This window comes from Xyrauchen texanus, chromosome 4 (genome assembly GCF_025860055.1).
Source record: "Xyrauchen texanus isolate HMW12.3.18 chromosome 4, RBS_HiC_50CHRs, whole genome shotgun sequence".
In the NCBI taxonomy this organism is placed as follows: Eukaryota; Metazoa; Chordata; class Actinopteri; order Cypriniformes; family Catostomidae; genus Xyrauchen; species Xyrauchen texanus.
This window is the reverse complement of record NC_068279.1, coordinates 26,213,508-26,238,855: the sequence shown is the minus strand read 5'-3', so window position 1 is coordinate 26,238,855 and position 25,348 is coordinate 26,213,508. Positions and strand designations below refer to the sequence as shown.

Genomic DNA, 25,348 nt, shown 5'->3' with positions numbered 1-25,348 from the left:
TTCCCCATTCATGGCAATAAATGTTAGTGTATATGGATTTTATCTTTTGACATTGATCTACATCTACAGAGATCTCAGATGAAAAAGAGGAAAGAGCCTCTCATTCCCCCCTCCAAAGAAAACAAGAAAGAGACGGCACTGAAAAAAAGTTGTATTCTACATGGAAAGACTGGCGTCATCAAAGATGAGCCTCAACAGGTGAGGAACAGAGAGAGAAACAATGTGGCTTGAGGAAAGTAGTATTGTGGATGTGGAAAAAGGATGCAAGAAAAAATTTGTGATGTGTTTGAACTGTTTCTCTCTCTCTACCATAGAATATTTCCCAGCCAGAAATGAAAGATCCCTGGAATCTATCCAATGATGAGTTCTACTACCCCAAACAGCAGGGGCTCAGGGGAAGCTTTGGAGGAAACATCATCCAGGTAGGGCAATGGAACACCGACTACACAAACATCTTTGATGTTATAGAATGAATGAGAGAAGAAAGAGCTTTACTGATGGCTTACAGTTTGTTACTAGACTGATACTAATTCTCCTTATTTTTACCTGGAATGTTCAATGTCTTTGAAAGATGACTTTTCTGTTTCTGAGTTATCTGGTCTATTAATCAGTTGAATTTTATCATTCAGTTTGACTCTGACATTATTGATTTCCAACTTCATTGCTGTTTCTTTCACTTTATTTCTTCCTCTTGTCTCAGCACTCTATTCCTGCTGTGGAGTTGAGGCAGCCATTTTTCCCCACTCACATGGGACCCATGAAACTGCGCTTGTTCCATCGGCCATCCCTGAAGAAGTACTCGTTTGGAGCGCTGTCCCAGCCCGGGCAGCACCCAGTCCAGCCCCCCTCAAACACATCAAGAAGAAGGCCAAGGTGCACTAACATTGTCTGAGCATTAATGTGTGTGTTTTTTTGTATGTCAGAGGTAGTTGTCGACTGATATATCGCTGAGGCCGATAAATATTCTATATTCTGACTTTTTAAATGATCTGCAAATACATTTTCCCACTTGGCCGATTTGTTTCTTGAGGGTGCCGAAAATCGCCTGCTTGCATGACACATATAAACGACCAGTCATGGTTCGTTTTGTTGTTACGTGCCATCATGTTACTACATTAATAGACCGGTGTGTTCTTCCCGTAAAGTGCTCATCTAATATCTTCCTCTGAAGCATGTATTATATCAGCCAGAATCAAAACTTCAGGTTTAGGATCAAAAGTTCCACTGATTCACAAATCATGATGTTCTGTCTGTGGCAATCCAAGCAGGTGACTCAGGCAGTTTAAAATATCAGGAGATTTCTGCTGCTCGTTCTGGATCCGCACAAATGTGTGAGTGCAACTAAAAGTAAAAGCGCTTCATGTTAGGGCTGCACAATTAATTGAAAAACTAATCGCGATTGCGATTGCGATTACGGCTGTCACGATTATGCAATCATGAAAACTGACGATTATTCAATTTAAGTCTACTGTTGCATTAATGGTTTCTATTTAGAACGTGTTTTTGCAGCGTTGAGTTTCTAACCAATCCCAGACGTGTGCGTTGAGCAATGTAACGACAGTGTCCAAACAAGAGATGCAGTTAGTCTACAGTCCAATCAGTCATGACAATCAATCCTTATGCACAAGTTTTAAATAGCCTGACGTCCAGATGCTTGCTTGCAGTATGTTTAATCTCTGTTTGCGATGGCACATGAAAATTAGTGCTAAAGAAACATCATCTAACATTTGAAAAGAAGCTGTAGAACAAAGGTGAGCAATTTTGAATTATTTTCAATTAGTTGCTTGACGCGCTGCTCTATATATCATAGGTAAAAAAAATAAAACGATCCCGACAGTTATAATCAATGTACAGACAGGGTTGAAATAACTGATTTCCGTGTCAGTGAGCTCGTGCTGAGCTGCAGGGCTCAAACAGTGAGTGACAGCTTCAGTAATTATAATGGGAGAGTTTGAATAATGTTGCATTGCTAAATTTTTGTGTACAATTTATTATAAAAGAATATCAGTTGTATTTATGTATTAAACAGCTATAATGTGGCTTGTTTTTGAAGTCAGCTTGTTTTGGACATAGAAAAAGTCTTGAACGTCTTATTTCACAAACCATCTTCTTTGCTATCACGTCTGCTCAGATAAATACCTATTTGACATACAACTGCTGTTAGTAGATTAAAATTTTAATGAATCGCACAAACTGGCTGATTTTACCTTTCGAAGTGCAACTGCTGAGACCGATTTGAGACCAAATATGATCTAGCGATGATCTTATGTGAACAATATCACAATGTGGGATTTTAAATTGAGTAACTTCAATCTAAGTCGTCTGTTCAGTTTGACTATTGAATACGTAAAATATTATTGTTTACTGTATGTGGGCCAATAATTTAAGCAGTAAAGACACGTATTGCATTTCTGATGGTAGTTTTAGATTTTTATGGCACTTTTTTCCACTTTCTTTGGAAGGGTGTTAAATGTGTGAGGATGTGAATACATCAACATGATACATGACACACAGGCATATTGACTGCAATTAAAACTGGTTTTGTCAATAGTTCAAAAAGAACCTAGAAATATATTCTTAGAACCATATATATACATACAATAACCTTTAGTAACATTAACCGACATTATTACAGTATGTAATGCTTAAAAGAAACTGCAGAGCAGCCCATAAACTTCTGTTCATAAAGAACCCGGAAGTGCGGTTGCCTGCTTAGTGACGTCACCATAATTTCATCAAATAATCTTCATAAATAATCGTGATTACAATATCAAGGGCAATAATCGACATTTAGGATTTTTGTCTTAATCGTGCAGCCCTACTTCACGTGCAATATGAGTAAATGTCTTCTTCACTATGCAATGTATGTACAATTGCTTTGATTTGTTTTTTGTTTTTTTTGCTAACGTGGACCATGGTTTCTGGACTACTGTATGCACTGTTATTTCTTTATTCCTAATATATTAACAATTTCTTCATGTGCAAATAAATTACTAAAATTTGATGACTAAACAGAAATCAGAATAAAATGCTATCTACCATTTTAAAATACAATATTTTTTTTAGATCCTTTTTTTACAAAGTTAAAGTTTTTTTTTTTTTAGCAATTATATGTTGTATGTTATTTACTATATAACATTTTGAGATTTTATCGGCCACCCTACTCTCTGGATGTCGGCATCGGCCATTAAAAAGCCCATATCTGTCGACCATTAGTCAGAGACATACAGAGACAGAGTAAATTTATATGTAACTTAATTATATTTAATGCAAGTTCACACTTGTCCTAATATGTACTTAATTTAAATCTCTCTCAGATGCGAGAGCAGGAGCGTCAGGCTTCGGGCGGAGGGGACATGTTCTTCATGTGTACAGCACAGGATCTGACAGGAAAAGATGGAGACCTGATTTTGGCAGACTATAGTGAGGAGCATCCTCCCCTTCTCATGCAAGTCGGCATGGCGACGAAGATCAAGAACTACTACAAAAGAGTGAGTCACTATAAATTCTAGGGGTGTAACAGTTAAAATTTCTCTCGTTTCGGTTTGTATCGCGTTTTAGAATCACGGTTTCAGTACGGTTTGGTATTTGCTATGCTCAGCTTCAAACTTTCATCTTCACGCTACTCCCACATCACACACGTGCTACAGTAACCGAAGTATAATTTCTCTGTGTATGGAAATGACGTGAACATGCACAGGCAAATGACGTATGTATGCAATTTCCCATGAAATCCGTCCCAACAGCTCTAAAATATAAATCATTATTATAGGTTTATCAAAGTGTATTAAAAAGTGGGTAATTGCATGATTTGGAAGAAGGATTTTTATTTTTTTTAACTCCCTCATTAATACCATTGTTAATTTTTAACAAAAATAAAGTTACATAGTGTAGCTTTAATCACAACAAACAAATCAACTCAAATACACATCTGGAACACCTGCTATGGCTTTTGTCATCTCTCATGAATTTGCATCCCTGAATAATTACTATGGTTACTAAATGGATACTTCTGTATTACTGCATAAAACAATGGTTAACTGTATCAAAACCATGATTTCTGCTAAGAAAATGGTGACAGCAGTCATGATTATTACAGTCATAGGTACTGAAATATTACTATGGTAAAATTATGGTATTAGCAGAGGTTGTAACTTTTGCGAAGGATTGTTTACTATTGTGTTGGGAATTATGTAAATGTGATGTTTTTTAATGAGATGCTGATAATGGTGGCATTGTCAATGCTTGTGTTTGCAGAAACCAGGTAAAGACCCAGGAGCACCTGACTGTAAATATGGATAGACTGTTTACTGTCATACATCACCATTCCTGGGATCTTTGCACCCTGGACAACTGCTGCAGGTAACACACACACGTACTCTTACAATATGACACTGCAATTTGGACAGTTACTACTACAACATACACTTTTCTCTCTTTTCATACTGTGTTAAGCTCATGTTTTCATTCTTTTTTTATAAATGAATTAGCTATTGATTAATTTAATTAAAATGTATTGTGTTTTTGTGTGTGTGTGTGTGTGTGTGTGTGTGTGTGTGAGCGTGTATTTATCACTTTGTGGGGACCAAATGTCCCCATAAGGATAGTAAAACCCAACATTTTTGACCTTGTGGGGACATTTTGTCGGTCCCCATGAGGAAAACAGCTTATAAATCATACTAAATTATGTTTTTTGAAAATGTAAAAATGCAGAAAGTTTTCTGTGAGGGTTAGGTTTAGGGGTAGGGTTAGGTTTAGGGGATAGAATATAAAGTTTGTACAGTATAAAAACCATTATTTCTATGGAAAGTCCCCATGAAACATGGAAACACAACATGTGTGTGTGTGTGTGTGTGTGTGTGTGTGTGTGTGTGTGTGTGTATATATATATATATAAACAAACATATATATATATATATATATATATATATATATATATATATATATATATATGTTTGTTTGTCATAGGCCTTTGAAAATAACTTGTTCAGAACTCCGATCTACCTGCATAAGATGCCCGAGACAGATTTCCTATTTATCTTTTACTTCATCAGAGAATTGGTAGACATATTTGTGGTGGGACAGGAGTGTCCTCTCTATGAGGTGCCAGGACCCAACTCAAAACGAGCCAACACATACATTCGAGACTTCCTACAGGTAACACCAGAACCCAGTTCTCTCTCCCCATGTTATAATGTTTGCCTGTTAATAATGAAAAGTATTAAGCACCAGTGTATTTGTGAGTAGCTCAGACAGATGTGCAAGGGCTTGAAGAGCTTTGGACGTTAGAGTTTTTGTCTATTGGAGACCGACTAAGACAGCTAACCAGTGCTGATGATACAAGACAGGAGTAAAATGATCGGTTCCTGTGGAACACAGAAGTCATAGAAGTTTGAAATTGTCTACCCCCCCCCTCTCTTTTTGTGTATTTAAATAATCTCTCTCTCTCTGTAGGTGTTTATATATCGTCTGTTCTGGAAGAGTAAAGATCGTCCTCGGCGTATATGTATGGAGGACATAAAGAAGGCTTTTCCCTCTCACTCTGAGAGCAGCACCCGCAAACGCCTCAAACTTTGTGCAGACTTCAAACGCACAGGTGCACTTCAATTCTCTCTCTCTCTCATGTGGACACACACACACACACACACACACACACACACACACACACACACATTTGCCCCCTTCCTGATGTTTTCTATTTTTGTAAATTGTTTTGTACAAAATATTTTTTTATCTTCAAGCGAGACATAACATAAAACAAAGGCAAATGTAAACACAAAATAAAAATTTTAAATATATATATATATTCTATTGAAGCAAAAAAGTTATCCAACACCTATATCACCCATGTGAAAAACTAACTGCCCCCTTAAACTTAATAGCTCGTTATACCACCTTTAGAAGCAACAGCTGCAACAAAACGCTTCCGATAACTGGAGATCAGTCTTTCACAACGCTGTGGTGTAATTTTGCCCCACTCTTTTTTGTAGAACTGTTTGAGTTCAGCCACATTGGATGATTTTCGAGCAAGAACTGCACGTTTAAGGTCCTGCCACACAGCACCTCAATCAAGTTCAAGTCAGGACTTTGAGTAGACCTCTCCAAAACTTACATTTTGCTTCTTTTGGACCATTCAGAGGTGGACATTGTATTATTGTCCTGCTACATAAATCAAGCATTAAGTTGTGCTTGAGCTTCAACTCACGGACTGATGACCGGATGTTCTCCTTTAGGATTTTCTGGTAGAGAGCAGAATTCATGTTTCCCTCAATTACTGCAAGTCACCCTGGCCCTGAAGCAGCAAAGCATCCCCTCACCATCACACTATCACCACTATGCTTGACCCTTAGGTATGATGTTATTTTTGTGGAATTCTTTTTGATTTACACCAGATGTAATGGGACCCCTGTTTTCCAAACAGTTCCACTTTCAACTTATCAGTCTACAGAACATTCTCCCAAAAGCTTTGAAGATCATCAATGTGTGTTTTGGCAAATCACACCTTTATTGATGTGAGAGAGACCTACAGTTCCTTGGATATTGTCTTTGGATTTTTTATTTGTGACTTCCTGGATGAGTCGTCACTGTGCTCTTGGAGGAATTTTGGAAGGTCAGCCACTTCTGGGAAGATTCACTACTGTGCCAAGTTTCTCCATTTGGAGATAATGGCTCTCACTGTGGTTCTTTGGAGTCCCAGATCCTTTGAAATAGATTTCAATCACCTTTTCCCTCATCATTTCTGGAATTTATTTTGACCTTGGCATAGTGTGCTACTGGGTGAGAACTTTTTGCCAATTTCATGCTGTTGAAAAAGTGTTATTTAGGTGTTTATTTGATTGAACAGGGCTGGCAGTAATCAGGCCTGGATGTGTCTAGTCAAGCTGAACACCATTATGAACACAGTTTCAGTTTCAAGGGAGCAAATACTTTTTCATACATGCCCAGTTTTAGTATTGGATAACTTTTTTTGCTTCAATAAATAAAATTATCATTTAATAACTGTATATTGTGTTTACAGTGATTTCCCTTGCTTTGTTAGATTTTGTTAAATTTCTGAAAAATTTAGTATTAGATATACACAATCAGGATGGGGCAAAAACATTTTCACAGCACTAATTTATATAATATATATATAATATGCTATTTATTTTTTATATATATATATATATATATATATATATATATATATATATATATATATATATATAAAATAGTTTCCTCAGATGAAGTTTCCAAGTTCACTAACTGGCATTTTTCAGTGATTATGATGGTGAAATGTACTGGAAGGATTTGAATTAAACTTTTGTTGCACAATTTTTGCTAGAGTTGGTTAGTTCAGTTTATGAATCAGTTTGAACTGTTAATTTCACTGAATTGATTCAAAACTCTGGTGAGTTTAATCAAAAACGATTCCCTTCATCTTGTTCTAAATAAGGCTGCAACTAAAGATTATATTGATGATTATTGCCACGATTAATTATTAGCTCTTAACCGATTATTCAGCTTGCGCCCTGAATTAAAAGGTTGTATTAAACGTGCTTACTAACAAAAAAAGTGGACAAATCATCTTTTAAGAATACTAAATGACATTCATTGAATTAAAGGCAAACATTTTTTTGGGGGGGTGGGTAGCTCAGCGAGTATTGACCCTGACTACCACCCCTGGAGTCACAAGTTCGAATCCAAGGCATGCTGAGTGAATCCAGACAGTTCTCCTAAGCAACCAAATTAGCCTGGTTGCTAATGAGGGTAGAGTCACATGGAGTAACCTCCTCATGGTCACGATGCGTGGTAAGTTGTGCGTGGATCGCGGAGAGTAGCATGAGCCTCCACATGCGAAGTCTCCATGGTGTCATGCACAATGAGCTGGATTGAATGATGCACCGATTGACTGTCTCAGAAGCGGCGGCAACTTAGACTTGTCACCACTAGGACCTACAAAGTAGTGGGAATTGGGTATTCCAATTTGGGAGAAAAAGGGACAATTGTTTTTTATAAAGTTTAATTTAGTAAAGAAATTCACTACAAAAAAAAAAATCCTCTTGTTATCAAGATTGTTTGTCTAAAATTCCTTAAAACAAGATACATTTACTTAAGCAACATATAATATATTTAGACTTGCTTTAAGAGAACGTATGTTGTGTTAAGGATTTTGTGTATTTTTTCTCTTGGTTATACTTCTGTGAGAGGGGGTGATGAGCGTCCCCGCGACATAGTGTACATCAGCCGGATCCATTTTCAATCTCTCACCCCTAGATCGAGACATTCACGCAACTCATAGAGGCGCTGACCACACACAGAAATGTGTTATTTACACGATCTGCTTCCATATTATTTGAACTTAAATAAAGCTATAATGCATTAAATATAACTGCATTTAAGATGTAATGCCGAGGTGTTTCCTTTTACCCTCTGGGGTTGACGGCGCGTCCTGCTGGATTTTTTTCGTCATTACAGCAAAAACAGCATAAAATTCTCCGTCATTTTTGGGCATACAGATAAGTGGAAGACATCATTAGAGACTATAAAGGGTCTACTTTTATTTGTGTGCACTCACAATAACAACAAAATCTTGTGCTTTTGTAAAATAAAGAAAATAAAAAGGGTGAGTTGTCAGCACTCTCTGGGTTTGCGAGCATATATCTGAAATGCGTCACAAAAATGAACTGAAACTCTGCAAATACTTATCACAAAAACATGAAACATATGTCTAAAGAAAGCTTAAAATGTCTACTTTTAAATAAAATAATTCAAATTTAAAACAAATATTCTCCTGCAATGTAATCTGTATGAAACAAAGCAATGTACAGTTTCACCTGGCTCAGCGAATTATCTCTAATGTGATCACACCCACCAGCAGAGCGCGCCATTTATACGCTAATGTGCTGAGACGATCAATGCAAATGGTAAATGCCCCCGACTGTGCCTTAAAAACAAAGTCATTCACTTTTCTGCACGTTTGAAAAACAGCACGATACACAAGTGAGAAAACTCATGGATAGTGACAAAGAGTTACAATTTTCCTCAGAAGAAGAGTGGGACTCCGATGAACGTTTGTGTTTTGAAGAGAGACTTGATCCAGCCCAGGATACAATTTTGGACGAGTAAGTCATTTAGTTTTCATTAGTTGACATCCTATTTTATATAAATATGTACATATTTTGCTAGTGGGACTGTTTCCAGACTTGGCAGCCAGGATTCAGAGTATTGACATTTGAAATATGTCCTAATAAGCAAGTTTTATTTACATTTAAATGCTGTTTTGGCTAAAGCAGGTATTTAAATTAACTGCTGTAAATATGATATGCAATATGATATAAAATTAATATGAATGTTTAGATTATATTTTAACTAGTGTTTATGCTGCTTCATTATCATCAACAAAGCTTGTGCTTACAAATATGTGTTCAGGTTAAATGAGTAAAATGCATATTAGAAAATCACCATCTTATAATGTTTTCTGAAGGATCATGTGACACTGAAGACTGCAGTAATGATGCTGAAAATTCAGCTTTGATCACAAATGCATTTGACAATATATTCAAATAGAAAACTGTTCTTTTAAATTGTAAAAATAGTTCACAATATCACTGTTTTACTGTATTTTGGATCAAATAAATGCAGCCTTGGTGAGCAGAAGAGACTTCTTCTAAAACTTTTATATGGTAGTGTCTAAAATTAAGTAAAGTCTTTATGTAAAGTAAAGGTATAGTCAGATTACTTCTTTTAACTTAAAACTTGATTTTTATCATTTAGTCTCCTCACATTCATTCTCTTTCTGTCACATTCCTCGTTGATTGGTCCAGGGGAGGGGTCTTTTGTCTCCTCAGGTGTGAATTACAATCAATATTCATTATAGCTCATGCCTCCTTGCATATGACCTATATATGATACTATATTGTTTTGTATGAATGAGTGATCAGGATGGTTTTCACATAAATTTGTAGCAAAAACTCTAGGCTACAAGATCCAGTTCTCAAAAGACTTGTGGACAAATGTTTAGTATGTGTTATATGGCCTTATTTCAATGACTTAAAATTTTTGTTTTTTCAAAAACCATGCATAAACGTTCTTCATCTTCTCAAAAATACAAACATGTGTACACATGTTGCTCACATATTACTTTAGCCCAGTTTGTGCAGAATACAGTGTTATCAGACTTTAGCCATTAATTTGTTTTTAAGCAACTGAAAAAAGCACAAATGTCAAGGCATGTCAAAACTTCTCCAGGGCCTAAAACACCCTCAGACCCCAGAGGGTTAAAGAGCTCTGGCTCTGCTTATTCCACAACGAGTGTGCTTCTGTATTTACTTATTTGGTATTTTTGTATAATTCCCTTGTACTTCGCAATCTATAATGCACCTGAAGTTGTTTGGAAAATTTAGAGTGCATCTCGACTATGAGCTGTGTAATTCTTCCTCTCCTCAGTCAGACGTGAGCTGCAGTGCTGCTGCCGTGCATCATCATTCATGTTTAATGTGATCATGTTATGTTAAATGAGATCAAAACTACTATTCGACAATGGAAATTTGTATCAACAATTTTTTTGTCAACATTGTCGATAACATCGACTAATTGTTTCAGCCCTAGTTCTAAACCCTTTTTTCTTTTGTCTTCTGTGGAACACAAAAGGAGATGTTAGCCAGAATGACACTCTTAGTCACATTGCCCTTTTATTGTATGGAAACAAGATGCAATAAAAGTGACTGGTGACCAGTGCCTTAACCACAATATACATCAAGGGGGTCCCCATTAGTAATCAGATTTTGGCCAGATTGTCCCCCCAATAATTGATATCCTTGTTGCTGTTCTGCTGCAGTCAATTATGCACCGCCTTCTAGTTGTCATTAAGTTGTTGCAGGAATAACAAAGTTTTAAAAAAGTTGACATTTTAGCGTGCTCATTAGTCTAAAATGTTCGTCAATGTCATTTGAAATCCAATCAAATCGATGAAGGTGGGACTCAAGCTTCAGAAGCTAAGCAGAAACCTCATGGATTATTCCAGTGGCACGCATCAGCAAGCAGTTCAAGTTAAGAGTGTTAGTGTCATGTAAGATGAATGTGTATAACTAAACATGCTAAATTTGACCACTGTTTTATGATTACTATGTTGTACCAACCAAAAGTAAACTATTCACCATTTGGACGAAATTCGCCGTTTTGAAAATATGTCATGTTCAGTACGTGATTTGGAGGTCATTCATAATTGTGAATGTGTAAACATTAACAGAGTAGCATGTCAGGCTTAAGATAAAGCGCAAATGTGTGTACATTGTAAAGGAATAGAATGAATGTGGTAATCTGGCAGGTTTTTTAAGGAGTTTTTTTAGAAAATTCACTTGACATTGTCTTCTATGAAAATGATCAATAAAACACTAAGTAGAGCGTTATCACCCTAAGATTAGAACAGATAAGAGTCATCTTTTTTTTATTTGAGGATGTCCTTGTTAGGTCTGTGTTTAAATAATGAGCCACCAGTCAAAGGAATAGTTCACCTAAAAATGGAAAATGTACATTTTACTCATTCATTTACTCACCCATATGTTCAAAACCCATATGCTGTTTTTTTTTTTTGTTCTTTTTCTTGGAACATAAAAATAGATATTGTAAGCAGCTCTATTCCATAGAATAACAGTTTATGGTGAGTAGGAGCTGTCGAGCTTCAAAAAGGACAAATACTATAAAGTACTATTAAAGGTTCATTATAAAGACATCATAACAGTAGTCCAAATGACTTATGACAATGTTCCAAGCTTTCAGAGGCCATACAACAGCTCTGTGTTGTATGGACTACTTTTATGGTATTTTAATTATGATTTTCCTCTTTGGACCTTGACAGCAGTGGTAGGATGAAGTGTTTTTGTATGTAAAAGAGCATTGTTAGGATTCTTGAAGAAAACATTGTGTTAAGATTCTATTGGGTGGGGGACAACATGAGGACAGTAAATAATTTTGTATATTTTCTTTTTGCTAACCAGCTGATGCCGTGTCATTTTACAGACACATCAGTGATGAAAATAAATTCAAATTATATTAATCTTTTCTTTGATACAGCACTAAAATGAAAGAAAAGATGACAGAAACTGGCAAATTGCTAGCAATGCTGACCCAGTGTTTGTCTTGTACTGTGTGAATGAAAAACCAAAAATTATCACATTTTGGTTGCATTTAAAAAACATATTAACACGTTTAAAGCCTTTATTCAGAAAATGAACATTTTATCGCCTTTTCTATTTTAAAGGACCGAGTGCCATTATATTTGTGACCTCAACACCCATGACACAACACCCCCAACACCCCCAAAATTGTTTGTTTCCCCCCCATTGTTCAAGACATGGTTCCGGCCTTGATAGTGTCTAAGACTAATATTCGAACTGACACCTTTTGTGTTTACGGAAGAATTTCATACTTGTTTGTAACAACTTGAGGGTGAATAAATGGTGACCGAATTAGGGGTCGACTAATATATTTTTTTTTATCAGGGCTGATACCTATAATGATTATTAGTAATCAAGGAGACCGATAAATGATATTTGGGGCCGATATACATTTGCAGTAAAAATTTTAATTTTTGTGTCCAAATTTACACTAACACTAAACATCCTTTTAAATGCCTATGAACGTGTGTTTAATGAATTCTGCAAAACAGAATATTTCAATATTATCTTTTGAAAAATACTCTAACACAACATATCAAAATTAAATTTGTATTTATTTATTAATCTTTTCAAAAATAAAGTGGAGGGAGCTCCTAGCAGCATTTCTTTTGAACTGAAACTTTAAATAAATAAAAATAATGAACTAATCCGTTCTTAACTGAATGTTATGTGATAACAGACAAGAATCAGCATTATTGATGTTTCTTCATGTAGTTTGCTGGCTAGCTCGTTTTGTCAAGTGCAAAAAGGGCAACGTTTATTCACAACGCAGGTTTAATGCTACAAAGTTGGCGTTAAGTTTGCTATACCTCCTAAGGTTGGTTAGCTAGCAGCCTCTATCAATGCCATCATCAGCTATAACATGTAAAAACACCAACTCATCCGGGCGAGAACTACGTTAAATCAGTCCTTATCTCTTCCACCCATCTGTATTGCTGCTCACTGTATTTCTCCGTTACGGTCTGCTATCCTTAAAGTAACCTTAAGTGTAGAAATGGTGATATGTGCAACCATTGCCGTTATTTATAGCTGTCCAGCTGGAAGAAATAGTCCTCTAGTTGGTGACCGGTGGCGTAGAGTATTGTGATGTTTATTGCAACTTCAGTATCTGCATTCTAACCTTTGAAAACAACTTGTCCTCTCAGTGATTCACCTTTCTCTTGCTGCTTTCCTCTCTCCCATGAATACAGAGTACTGTGTTGATTGGCTATTTACTCGTGACATATAACCAATCCAATAAAACTGTGGGCTGGACATTGAGCCAGACTACAAGCAGTAACCATTCAGAGAGGCGGTGGAATCACGAGTAGGTTGATCCTGCAGTAGAGGAGGCCGCAGTTTCAGGACCCTAGTTTTTTTTTGGTGACCGTTCCACCTAGCGAATTGGATGACCAAGGACTGTATTTCTAGTATTTCTAACACTAATACAAGATGGACAACAATCAGAGTGTGAGTACTGAATGTGAATCAAGTTTTATTTGTTTAATGTTAAAAACAATTGTGGTGTCTTGAATTGGACAGCAAAGTTAACATAGCCGAATTTAGAGTTGCTAACTATAGTCTTAAAGGCACTACAAACAATCATATATTAGCTTCTGATAGCCTGTTGCAAATCAAACTGTTAGCCAGTTTGTTTATTTGTTTAATGAAAAAGTGATTTTGGCAAGCCCAACTCTGTGTTGACTTATGTGTGTAAGGAGAAGCACCCTTCCATAAGCCCCACCATTCCGCTTCAACAACCACCAACATCCCATCTCCAATAACTCCCAACATTCCAGCTCCAACAACCTTCACAAGTGGACAGATGCAAAGGGTCCATGTGAAGCCAGTACTACAGGAAAAATGTCCCATATGCCAGCTTCCCATAAACATTTTTGTTTTTAAAGGGTAACTAAACCCTAAACCAACTTTTTTTAGTTAATGATCTGTAAGCATGGGGCTTTATTAGTACTGGTCATTGATTCAAGTAATTTTTTTGACATTTGTGTATAAAGTGTTTTAATTCTACAATATATGGTGTAAAAACGTCTGAGTGCTGCCCTCTTCAGGTTGAACAGTGGCTACTGCAGTTGAATTTTCCTATTGGCTGTTGCGGTACTTCGTGACGTAAGCGGTGACAGCTGACGTAAGCAGGTTCCAGCTCACCACGCCAGATTCATGTACATGTCGTCTTGCGACCGTGTGAGGAATAATAATAACATAGAGTCTGACAGCAGTTGTCAATTAATCCGTCACTACGAGTCTCAGGTGCCCCCCATCCCCCCAACTTTTACTATTTCAGTGAAATGGAGGCATTTAGTAGAGGGATAGACAAACAATTGATGAAAGAAGAGAGAACATTCAATTGGTAGGTAGAGCATCAGAGATAACAGGGCACATTTTAAAATTTATCGACAATCAGATCAGACAAAATGATGATTCTGATCAAGGCCATAACCATGTCTTGAACATTTATTTATTTGTTTAATTAAACTGTACCACGGGTGTTGAAGTCACAAATATGTTGGTCCTCTTTGGTCCTTCAATATTGTAAAGGCGCTAAATGCACTGTGTCTGCATTGCTAGCAATTTGCCTGTTTCGGTCATCTTTTCATTCTTTTTTGTGCTGTCTAAAAGAAAAGACAAATATAAATATAAATTATTTTCATCATTGATGTGTCTATAATTACATGACAGTAATTTTCAGCTGGCTTGCAAAAAGAAAATACACAAAATGATTTACTGCCTTCACGTTGTCCCTCATTGTTTTTTTTCTCCCAGTAGAATCTTAACACAGTATTTTCTTCAGGAATCCTAATGCTAAGAAAACACTTCATATGGACCACTGCGTAAAATAGCTATTTTCATGTTTCACTAAAAAGTGACCGCATATAGATTTTAAAGAACATAAGGGTGAACTATTCCTTTAAATTTAGTCTCTTTTAAAAGAAGACTCCTGGGAGAATTCTGAATTAATAAAAGTCATAAAGAAGAAAATATCTGGCCATATCCGATTACTGGAGGGGACTTGTCCCCCTCAAAGTATAATGTGGTTACGGCCCTGATTCCGATAATTAGACAAATTATGAAAATTGGACCCCTAGACTGATTTTTCATTTTTGAGTGAACTATCCCATTAAAAAAAAAATCACACAAGCAAGACTCAACTCTGTCTTGTTTGCCCTGTTCTCATGTTCACTTTTTCAGGCATGGATTCTAACTGGTGGGTACTGAAGCCTGATTTTCGGCTTCCTACTGAAGAGGAGATCAGAGCAGTGGTCTCTCCTGAGCAGTGCTGTGCATACTACAGTATGCAGGTAGCAGAGCAGAGACTAAAGGTACATGCGTTGCAGATGCACATGCCCACAAACGCATGCACAGACTCTTTCAATGTTTTCTCACCGATTCACACCAGCTAATGTACACTGTTTTTTCTCTCAGGATGCTGGGTACGGTGAGAAGTCGTTCTTTGCACCTGAGGAAGAAAATGAAGAAGAATTCCAGATGAAGATTGATGATGAGGTAAGGAGTTTATTGAGAACATCTCCATATTGTCTCTGTACTGGAGGAAGTCTGCTTTGATTGTTTGCTTATGTTGATGTACGTGTATGATCAGGTGCGCACTGCTCCATGGAACACAACCCGGGCATTCATTGCAGCCATGAAGGGGAAGTGTCTCCTGGAGGTCACAGGCGTCGCAGACCCCACCGGTTGTGGAGAAGGATTCTCATATGTTAAAGTCCCTAATAAACCTACACAGCAGAAGGTACATATGGCACAGCTCCTGCCCAATTAAAAATGTCTCAGACAAATGAGAATATTCTACACACACTTACTTCACACACTGTGTTTCACTGATTATTTCAGGATGACCGAGAGCCCCAGCCAGAGAAAAAGACTGTTACCGGAACCGATGCAGATCTGAGACGCCTGTCACTCAAAAATGCCAAACAGCTGCTCTGCAAATTTGGAGTTCCTGAGGAAGAGGTGACACTGAAAGTCCTCTTAACGTGCTAATATATAATCATAGATACCAAGTCACTGATTGCAGGCTAGTGATTCCTAATGATTACAATTCTTGGTGATAATTTTGTGGTTTCTTCACTAAAATTGTGTTTTGCCAGCTTTCTAATATGTACATGTGTGTATGCAGATAAAGAAACTGTCCCGTTGGGAGGTAATCGATGTCGTGAGGACCATGTCTACAGAGCAGGCTCGTTCAGGGGAGGGGCCTATGAGTAAATTTGCTCGTGGGTCTCGGTTCTCCATAGCAGAACATCAGGAACGTTATAAAGAGGAGTGCCAGAAAATATTTGACCTGCAGAACAAGTGAGAACTTTAGCGAATGCCGCAGGGTTCTGCAGCCTCCTACACCTCTCTGCATTCCAGATGACTTCTGCTTAAAAGGAATAGTTAAAGGAATAATAATTGTGATAGCCTAATGTGACTTTTTCTTTTTTCTAAATGCAAAGGGAGTACTTGTGAAAAAAAAATTGTGCTCCGTGATGCCATACAATGGCAGTTTATGGTGACAACCTCTTCAAGCTTTAGAAGAATGCAAAAGTATAATTCAGAAGTCAAAAAAATTATTCCAATGTCATTCAGGTGAATACTAAATTTATTTATCTAAAAACGGGTCTGCCCCAGCCATACTAACAACAGAACACAACAAAGTTACACATAAACCAGAGAACAGAACTTACTAAACATGTCTGCAGAGTTTTTAGTCCAAGAATAGATGTATTTATATGCCCAGCCTTATTCTCCATTCTGAACCAGTGTGTGTGTGTGAGACAGACCTCTGCCTAAAGAGAGCAAGACCTCTGCAAAAACAGTCAGTGGTGTAACGTTTTTAGTATCACTGTGGTGGACCTGTTTTAGATAAACAAAGCGAGTTTAAACAGGAGTACCCCATCTCGCGAGTGGGTGCAGTGTAACTGCTATTCTTGTGAACGCTCATGAACAAATTTATTAGACTTACATTTACATTTATGCATTTGGCAGACGCTTTTATCCAAAGTGACTTACAGTGCACTTATTATAGGGACAATCCCCCCGGAGCAACCTGGAGTTAAGTGCCTTGCTCAAGTACACAATGGTGGTGGCTGTGTTGATCGAACCAGCGATCTTCTGATTACCAGTTCACCAGTTATGTGGTTTAGACCACTACACCACCACCACACGACTTCTGAATAGTAATTTTGTGTGACATCACTGAGTCTCTTTGTTTAGGAAAAATAGAAATTCATGTGGTGTTATAACAACAAAGGGGCGAGTAATCAATGACTGAATTTTCTTTTTTGGGTAGACTATCTCTTTAGTCTCAATTAACACAAGTACATTATGTGTTTTAGGGTGTTGGAGTCCACAGAGCTGTTGTCCACAGACACCGATAGCAGTTCAGCAGAGGACAGTGATTTTGAGGAGATGGGCAAAAACATTGAGAACATGCTGCAGAATAAGAAGACCAGTTCTCAGCTGAGCAGAGAGAGAAGAACAGGAGAGGAAAGAACTTCAGCGAATGCTGATGGGAGAGGACAATGAGAGAGAGAGGGGGCGCAAGGAACGACGCAAAGGCTGTATGTGTGCATGTTTGAGACCATGTCTACCCTTACAAAAAAAGGACTGTGGTGGTACCATGGTACAGTGAAGATATCAGATGGTAACACCATGGTACTTTGAGACATATATGTATATAGTACTGAAATTCACGTAATATGGTGTTTAGATGGTATTTGTCCAAAAGACGTAAAAAGTACCATGATACTTTTTGGTACTTTTTAAAGTGCCCCTTACAAAAAAATATACTTGCAGTACAAAAATACCATGTTTTTTTGGACATGGTACCATAGTACTTCCATAATGTTTAGTAGTACCATAATATTTTTGCTACTGTGAGGGTAAATTTTTGTATACCCTGATCCATGTCCTTCTTTGTACCTAATTACACAGTATATTTTTGTGTATTGTAGCGAGTGCCCTTTCTATCAGCTCTCACAAAGATGATGACGCATCCTCCGTCACTAGCCTAAACTCTGCGACAGGGCGAAGACTGAAGATTTATCGCACATTCCGTGATGAGGATGGCAAAGAGTATGTGCGCTGTGAGACTATCCACAAACCATCTGTAATTGATGCTTATTTGCGGATATGCACTACAAAGGACGATGACTTCATGTAAGAGTCTGTTTGTATTCTCAAGAGTGATGATACTTTGATTTGTTTAATTGTATATTGTTGGAAAGTTTTGAAATCCAGCCTTTCTAAATTGTGCGTTACCACTTTGTTTTTGTGTGTCTGGGTATGCGTGTCTGCAGTCGTAAGTTTGTGTTGTTTGACGATCAGCACAGAGAGGAGATGAGAAAGGAACGCAGAAGGATTCAGGAGCAACTGCGGCGCCTCAAACGAAATCAGGAGAAAGACAAATTTAAATGTCCACCTGAGAAAAAATCCAAGAAGGCCAAAGAACGACCAGACCTGAAGGTGCTTGCTACTCGCAAAAATGTTCTCCAGAAAGTCTCCTACTGTTTAAAAGAGTACATTCCTCATTGATCTTTGCCTGCACGAAGAAACTAATACTCTTTTCATTCTCCAGCTGAAATGTGGAGCTTGTGGTGCAATTGGCCATATGAGGACTAATAAGTTTTGCCCATTGTATTACCAAACCAATGCCCTGCCCTCTAATCCTGTGGCCATGACTGAAGAACAGGAAGAGGAGCTGGAGAAGACCGTAATCCACAATGACAATGAAGAACTCATCAAAGTCGAAGGAACCAAGATCGTGCTCGGAAAGCAGCTCATTGAGAGGTAACACACTTTTATTTGACCAGTGGTGGAGGTGTGTTAGAATTTAGGCACTGTAGCATTGTCCTGAGGCTTAATATTTGATTGTTTAATGTAAAGTTGTAGTGCTGATGAAGTGAGGTGAAAATCTCTGGTCCTGAAGTTCCGAAAACAACAGCTTCCTCCCAAAAAGAAAAGACGTGTGGGGACAACTGTGCACTGTGACTACCTCAATGTAAGAATGTGTTGATATGTTTTTGTTTGTACCATAGTAATCACAGGTCTCTTTAGACCAGGGGTCTTCAACAGTGGTGTCCACAGCAGTACTTCAGGGGTTCTGCCAATTGTTTGATTTCAAACCCATTTAGGTCTGGGTAATGATAAAGATTTTTTGATTCAGAAGCTCTCAATTTGATTCTGTTTTCGATTTGATATTTTTTTAAATGGGTATATTTCAGTTATAATGCCCATTTTGCTTACATATGAAAGAAATTCTCTCCCAGCTTATAATGGTAATTATATAGGGGACCTTCTAACTAGGTGCATTACAAAAATACACATTTTAATAATTATAATTAATTATTATTATTTTACATCTTAGCTTTTAAAAATGAACAAATCAATGTATTTCATCAATAAATATGATATTATATTGCATATATTATATTTTGTTGGATGTTTGTTTACATGCATAGTTTGTACTATTTACATTGATTTGTTGAACATGCTAGAATACTTCTTCACTTTGCTACACAATCACTGGTGAGTGAAATATGAACTTTTACCAACCACTGATATTTTTAGTTGTATTTGATGCAAATGCGAGTGATCTTTACTTGTTGTAGTGGAGGGTTTCCCATAGAGTAATAGATCAATCTTAGGATATAAGAATAAATATTGATATCATTCATTGAAGATTACATTGCATTGCATCAGAAAATCTATATTTTTACCCAGTCCTAGTATTATATACATGTTATCATAGGCAATGCTTATTAAAATGCGACACTCAATGTTATACATTATGTAACAGGGGGTCCCTGCTCCTCTCTATCCACCAAGGGAGTCCATGGTCTTGAAAGGGTTAAACCCCTGCTTTAGACCTTGTATGAGTGATCAGAATGTGGTAGTTAGAAACTGAAGGAGGTAGTTATGAATCTTTTACCAGGACTCAAAACATGCTTGCAGAGACAGGTCTAATTCTATAGAAAAATATCTCTAGTCTCTACTAATCTAGCTTCTATCACTTTTGGTGTGAAAAAATATCAATATTTAAGTACTTTTTAACTATAATCCAATTGAGCATTATGAGAGGGTGGAGTCCAAGTGGTCTCTTGTGTGATGTATTTGCATTGCCATGGATACAGACGTAATCTCACGTTCTCCACTTGGTTGAGACATCCAGGATGAGTACGCAAACGCACCATTGTCCATACAGATCTTAACCAAAACCAACCAAGCTTCTGTACAGCGTTCCTGCTCTTCACTTTAAAACAGCACTGCTCTTCTGGCTTCGATGCACTTGCGTCAGTTCTCGTGTGTTTTAAATGCCAGTACGATTACGTCACACACGCGTACCTCTGCAGAACGGAAACATGATTTAGAGTAAAAAAACAAAAGTACCTCAATATTGATGTTTTTCCGCACCAAAACCAATGGTGTTGCTTTAGAAGACATTAATTTAATTGCCGGTGTCGTATGAATGACCTTTATACTGACTGTCTTTTTTTTTTTTTTGAGCTTCAAAAGAGAAATCTCCATTCAATTGCATTTTAAGGTCCTACTGAGCTAAGATGTTTTTCTATTTTTCTAGAAATTTGGTGAAGAAAGTAAGTCATACACATACTTTTGAAATGTATTCCACTACAGATTACAGAATACATGCAGTAAAATGTCATTTGGAACATTGCATTAGATTACTCAAGGTCAGTAACGTATTCTTAATACTTTGGATTACTTCTTCAGCACTGGTAGATTTTTTTCACTATTCAACTATAAAAACTCTGCTAGTACAGTAAGACAAAATACACATAAAATATACATTAAAAATACATTCTCTGAAAAACCTAAATATCTTATGCAGTGTTGTTTCTAAAACAAGATAAATCAAGTTGATCCTGTTTTAAGGATCTTAAGATATTTTTACAGGAAAACAATACAAAAATTATCATCAAGAATAAAAAAAATTCCATAATATCAAAGTCTTCCTAGAAATTATGATCCAACGTGAATTTTCTTGATAGAAAATGTGATTGTGTCTGGTAACGTGCATGTAAAATTGCTAGAAATAACATTTTAGCTTAGTGTAAAACTGACAATTTACATGCTTGTTTCTATGCTATTGACTGTTGCATTGTTGTTTATTTGTTTTGTGAAGTAATATAGTTACTAGGATTCATTATTTTGTGTGCTATATATATATATATATATATATATATATATATATATATATATATATATATATATACACACACACACTGTACTGTGTACTGTACTAACTGTATATGGTTGAAACGACAATAAAAACCACTTGACTTGACTTGACACACACACAATTGAATGAGAACATTTGTGTGCAAGGCATATTATAAGGCATTAGGAATGCATTATAATGCACTAAGAATGCCGTTATTATATATTCAGAAATGGTAATACAGTTTGCAGAATTGTAGAATGCTGCAGTCTTTTGGTGGCCGACTAACCACGTTTTTGCTTGTTTGTTTTGTGTTTCAGTGGATATTTTGATTTTGTTATGTTATATTTATATTAACACATACATAAAAATAAAAAAAGTACCCCAGAGTACCCAGCCATGTACCACATATACATTCTCCCACTCATTACACTGTTTGTGTGTTGTAGCTATGGTAGCTATGATGATGGAGACAGTCAGATGCAGAGACGGGTGTCCAGCCCCGGGACAGGAGAACAGGATGGAGAGGGGTGTTATGGGATGAGTGAAGAGGAGGATGAGGATGAGCGAAGGAGAGGGCCTAGTGTTCTCACTCAGGCTCAGCTCAGTGATGAGGAGGACAGTGAAGAATTCAGATCCATTGGAGGAGACAGTGACATGGATTCAGACAACTAACACGCTTATATTAAGCCTCTGTCACGTGTGCCCAAATTGTCTTGGTGCTGGTGATGGTGTTGCACATAGTTGTTTTGTACTGTATTTTGTACTGTTCTGATGGTTGCGTTTTACATGTTATTATTTTTATTTGACTTATTGAGCCTGTTTGAGGGGCTCCAAAAGGTTCAGTGATGAAGAATGTCATTAATAAATTATGGATCTGAACCATACGCATTGTGATTGTTGTCATTCATAAACCCTTTGTCCCTCCTAAATACTTTTTGGGGCCACACTTTGTCACCACACCTGCAAATATCTGCTAGAAGATCTGGTTGTCTTTCAACGTTTTATGCCAGTTATGATTCAGTGCTACTCTTCTGCGTGGATTAATCGCATTTGTTTGAGGTCTCTGAGATACAGTATTTACCAGCTGGAGTCATGAATCGACGTGCTATTTTCACATTGATATTATGTTATTCATTTAAACATTTATAACCGATATATTACTTTGAGGAAGATAACAAACTCTCAATTATATTTTAATAAGATTATTCATGTGTTTTATCCATGGCACAATACACTTTAATATTTGTATTGTCGAAAACGTCTGTGTAACGTGTGAACTGTCTGATATGAGTTAAATTCAAGACACTACATTTTTAAATTGTAATCTACAATTCAAGTGAACCATAATACTGCAACAGAATTTCTATGCAACGCACACAAACAAAGATTCAATAATGATGTATATTTTATTGAGCATGAAAATAATATGCAATATAACAATTACAATAATAAAATTTTACATTTATTTGGCAGTAGATTTATAATAGAGAGACAGATGCACGCTTAAAGGGATAGGTCACCCCAAAGATACAATTCTCATTATTTACTCACCCTCATGCCATCCCAGATTTGTAATACTTTCTCTTTCTTCAGCAGAACACAAAGATTTTTAGAAGAATATCTCATCTGTAGGTCCATACAATGCAAGTGAATAGTGATCAGACATTTGTAGCTCCAAAAATCACAATAAGGAAACATAAAAGTAATCTAGAAGACTCTTTATGGATTAGCGCTTCCCCGACACTCAAGCGGTTTGTGAGTCGTGATACAACCGAACCTGTTCTTCTGATCTTACATGACGTTAACATGCAAGGATGAGTGACGTATGCCTGCAATTTCATGCCAAATCCTTTCCGACTGCTTTTAAATTAAAAAAAATTAGCGAAGGCCTACCATAGTGAATTGGACAAGACAGGGTTTTAAACTGATATTCACCGGTAGTGGTGAACCTCAGGCAAACCTTTGGCAACAATGGACAATTTTCCGCAAGTTTGCCACAAAGCTCATTTGCATGTGAAGTTTATCTGTGGTGAATTTGCTGCAAATTTGAAGTGAATATTTGAAAGGGATTGTATGATCCCCACACAGCTTGGAGCTCAATATCATTGAGTCAGCCTGGAAAAACATGAAGAGATGGAAACTGCTTAAGTTCATAAAATAACTGTGGCAAATTCTCCAAAATGCTGGGAACAACCTTGAAAAACTGCAAGTGTACCTAGGAGAGTTGCTGCTGTTTTATAGGCATAATTGTGGTCACCAAATATTGATTTAGTTGTTTGTGTTTACTGCCATTTGTATTAAGTTCATTGACAAAAAAAAAATACAAATCATTGCATTATTTTTGAACAGCATTTCTCAAAAGTGTGTAAACTTGCACGGCCCTGTATACACATGCTCTGGCTCTTACATTTCAGTTGGGTGTGTATACACACACCATAAAAAACCTGAGACATGTGCAAAGTTCCTATTCTGCAATTGCCTGCGGTGGAGGTCAGGTAACAGGCAGTGTTTGTGAGGTAAAGGATGAAGGTCTTACTGTACCTGTGTTTCATCTTAATTGTTGCAAAATTGGTGACTGGGCAGACATCACAATGTAAGCATGTATTATTTGTGTATGAGCACATAAGTGCTGAGTTTATGATAAATAAATGTAATGTGTGCTGATATGCATATCTAGTTACACATTATAATACATTAAATAGTTTTATGAATTGAGTTACATTGCTCTTACAGTAGTATGTTAATTTTTTTTTCTTTAGCTGTGCTGAAGTAAAAAATGTTCACCCCTGTTCAAAAACTTTGAACTGTGATGATAAAGTCAGCATGTGTAATGGTTTCAATGGACAACCATTCTGTCGGTAATCTGCACCTTTTGGCTTACAATGATAATCTACAGCTACAGCTATACAGGTGAAACTCGAAAAATTTGAATATCGAGCAAAAGTTCATTAATTTCAGTAATTCAACTTAAAAGGTGAAACTAATATATTATATAGACTCATTACAAGCAAAGTAAGATATTTCAAGCCTTTATTTGATATAATTTTGATGATTATGGCTTACAGCTTATGAAAACCCCAAATTCAGAATCTCAGAAAATTAGAATATTACATGAAATCAATTAAAAAAAAAGGATTTTAAATACAGAAATGTCGGCCCTCTGAAAAGTATAATCATGCATATGTACTCAGTACTTGGTTTGGGCCCCTTTTGCATTAATTACTGCCTCAATGCGGTGTGGCATGGATGCTATCAGCCTGTGGCACTGCTGAGGTGTTATGGAAGACCAAGATGCTTCAATAGCGGCCTTCAGCTCTTCTGCATTGTTTGGTCTCATGTCTCTCATCTTTCTCTTGACAATGCCCCATAGATTCTCTATGGGTTCAGGTCAGGCGAGTTTGCTGGCCAATCAAGCACAGTAATACCATGGTCATTGAACCAGGTTTTGGTACTTTTGGCAGTGTGGGCAGGTGCCAAGTCCTGCTGGAAAATGAAGTCAGCATCTCCATAAAGCTTGTCTGCTGAAGGAAGCATGAAGTGCTCTAAAATGTCCCAGTAGGCGGCTGCGTTGACTCTGGACTTAATAAAGCACAGTGGACCAACACCAGCCGATGACATGGCTCCCCAAACCAACACAGACTGTGGAAACTTCACACTGGACTTCAAGCATCTTGGATTGTGTGCCTCTCCATTCTTCCTCCAGACTCTGGGACCTTGGTTTCCAAATGAGATGCAAAATTTGCTCTCATCAGAAAAGAGGACTTTGGACCACTGAGCAACAGACCAGTTCTTTTTTCTTTAGCCCAGGTAAGACGTTTGACATTTGAAGCCCATGTCCAGGACCCGTCTGTGTGTGGTGGCTCTTGATGCAGTAACTCCAGCCTCAGTCCACTCCTTGTGAAGCTCCCCACACATTTGAATGGCCTTTTCCTGACAATCCGCTCCAGGCTACGGTCATCCCTGCTGCTTGTGCACCTTTTTCTTCCACACTTTTCCCTTCCACTTAACTTTC

At 37.1% G+C, this 25,348-nt stretch overlaps 1 pseudogene; it reads left to right on the top strand.

The window, feature by feature from the left end:
• LOC127641096 (transcription initiation factor TFIID subunit 1-like) overlaps positions 1–22,008 on the top strand; it is a 32,213-nt pseudogene extending 10,205 nt beyond the window's left edge.
• The last annotated feature ends 3,340 nt before the right edge of the window (positions 22,009–25,348 follow it).